Here is a 3151-nt window from a genome sequence, read left to right as displayed (position 1 = left end):
AGAGATTAGATGAGGATAGACTGCGTGGTTTATGAGTCGATCACAGATAGAGATTAGATGAGGATAGACTGCGTGGTTTATGAGTCGATCACAGATAGAGATTAGATGAGGATAGACTGCATGGTTTATGAGTCGATCACAGATCACATATAGACAGGCTTATGAGTGTATGACAGATGTTGTGGATGGGAGGATGAAGTAACGAGGTCACCGTGGTGTTGCTATGAAGGTAGACAGACAGAACCTTCATCAGTTCAAGAACCTTGACCAGCTCTGCACTCTCAGCTAGCAGCCTGGGTGTCTGTAGAACAGGACATCAGTTCTAGAACCTTCATCAGTTCTAGAACCTTGACCAGCTCTGCACTCTCAGCTAGCAGCCTCGGTGTCTGTAGAACAGGACATCAGTTCTCGAACCTTCATCAGTTCTAGAACCTTGACCAGCTCTGCACTCTCAGCTAGCAGCCTGGGTGTCTGTAGAACAGGACATCAGTTCTAGAACCTTGACCAGCTCTGCACTCTCAGCTAGCAGCCTGGGTGTCTGTAGAACAGGACATCAGTTCTAGAACCTTGACCAGCTCTGCACTCTCAGCTAGCAGCCTGGGTGTCTGTAGGACAGGACATCAGTTCCTAGAATTGTCTTGCCCATAAATCAACATAACACAGACTATCCTCCACTGTCATAAATCTACATAACACAGACTATTCTCCACTGTCAAAAATCTACATAACACAGACTATTCTCCACTTTCAAAGTGAAAGAAAATGACAGCAAACAAAATCCCAATTATGACATACTTAGTTTCTACTAATTGTCTTCGTAGTATCCAGTAACAGTTGACGCACGTTTTGACCATACAGACTCAAAGAGAAATGATTTAATCAGTACTGAGTGATGTACTGTAAATCCTCGGTGAAGTACACTGCTTTGTCCTCAGCAGTACAACACTTGTCCTTCAGAGTGACGTACTTAGTGGAGATCGTCTTCAGATGATTCTCAGTGATGGTGGTCTTATGTTTCACCAGACCATACAGTAGACTGAGGACACACACACACACACACACACACAACACACACACACACACACGTGTGTATGTATGTGTGTGTATGCGTGTGTGTTCGTTTTGGTGCCTACGTGTTTATACACAGTGTACGTTGGTAATATATCTCTTACTCACTTCTTCCCAGAAGTTCTTGGTGCGGAGCTCGGGGCCCATGTGGAAGTTGTTGGCATTAGCTCCTGGGGGGTGAACTCTGCATCAGGCTGGGTGGCCAGGATACAGGGTGGATGGCCAGGATGCAGGGTGGATGGTCAGGATGCAGGGTGTATGGCCAGGATACAGGGTGGATGGCCAGGATGCAGGGTGGATGGCCAGGATACACGGTGTATGGCCAGGATACAGGGTGGATGGCCAGGATACAGGTTGGATGGCCAGGATACAGGTTGGATGGCCAGGATGCAGGGTGGATGGAGAGGATGCAGGGTGGATGGCCAGGATGCAGGGTGGATGGCCAGGATACAGGTTGGATGGCCAGGATGCAGGGTGGATGGCCAGAATGCAGGGTGGATGGCCAAGATACCAGGATACAGGGTGGATGGCCAAGATACCAGGATGCAGGGTGGATGGCCAGGATGCAGGGTGGATGGCCAAGATACCAAGATACAGGGAGGATGGCCAGGATACAAGGTGGATGGCCAGGATGCAGGGTGGATGGCCAGGATACAGGGTGGATGGCCAGGATACAGGGTGGATGGCCAGGATACAGGGTGGATGGCCAGGATGAAGGGTGGATGGCCAGGATAAAGGTTGGATGGCTAGGATGAAGGGTGGATGGCCAGGATAAAGGTTGGATGGCCAGGATACCAGGATACAGGATGGATGACCAGGATACAGGGTGGATGGCCAGGATACAGGGTGGATGGCCAGGATGCAGGGTGGATGGCCAAGATACCAGGATACAGGGTGGATGTCCAAGATACCAGGATTCAGGGTGGATGGCCAGGATGCAGGGTGGATGGCCAAGATACCAGGATACAGGGAGGATGGCCAGGATACAGGGTGGATGGCCAGGATGCAGGGTGGATGGCCAGGATACAGGGTGGATGGCCAGGATACAGGGTGGATGGCCAGGATAAAGGTTGGATGGCCAGGATACCAGGATACAGGGTGGATGGCCAGGATGCAGGGTGGATGGCCAGGATACAGGGTGGATGGCCAGGATACAGGGTGGATGGCCAGGATACAGGGTGGATGGCCAGGATACAGGGTGGATGGCCAGGATACAGGTGGATGCCAGGATACAGGGTGGATGGCCAGGATGCAGGGTGGGTGGCCAAGATACAGGTTGGATGCCAGGATACCAGGATACAGGGTGGATGCCAGGATACCAGGATACAGGGTGGATGGCCAGGGTGCTGGGTGAATGGCCAGGATGCAGGCTGGGTGGCCAGGATGCAGGGTGGTTGGCCAGGATGCAGGGTGCATGGCCAGGATGCAGGGTGGATGGCTACTCTACTGTTCTCTACTGTACTTCCTGGCCATCCACCCTTTATCCTGGCCATCCACCCTGCATCCTGGCCAACCACCCTGCATCCTGGCCACCCAGCCTGCATCCTGGCCATTCACCCAGCACCCTGGCCATCCACCCTGTATCCTGGCCATCCACCCTGCATCCTGGCCATTCACCCAACACCCTGGCCATCCACCCTGTATCCTGGCCATCCACCCTGTATCCTGGTATCCTGGCCATCCACCCTGTATCCTGGCCATCCACCCTTTATCCTGGCCTACCACCCTGCATCCTGGCCAAGCACCCTGCATCCTGGCCACCCAGCCTGCATCCTGGCCATTCACCCAGCACCCTGGCCATCCACCCTGTATCCTGGCCATCCACCCTGTATCCTGGTATCCTGGCCATCCACCCTGTATCCTGGCCATCCACCCTGCATCCTGGCCATTCACCCAACACCCTGGCCATCCACCCTGTATCCTGGCCATCCACCCTGTATCCTGGAATCCTGGCCATCCACCCTGTATCCTGGCCATCCACCCTGCATCCTGGCCATCCACCCTGGTATCCTGGCCATCCACACTGTATCCTGGCCATCCACCCTGTATCCTGGTATCCTGGCCATCCACCCTGTATCCTGGC

The sequence above is a fragment of the Oncorhynchus mykiss genome, chromosome 6, assembly GCF_057628025.1.
Source record: "Oncorhynchus mykiss isolate SJ-2025 chromosome 6, ASM5762802v1, whole genome shotgun sequence".
In the NCBI taxonomy this organism is placed as follows: domain Eukaryota; kingdom Metazoa; phylum Chordata; class Actinopteri; order Salmoniformes; family Salmonidae; genus Oncorhynchus; species Oncorhynchus mykiss.
The sequence above is the reverse complement of the archived record's forward strand: the minus strand, read 5'-3'. Positions refer to the sequence as shown.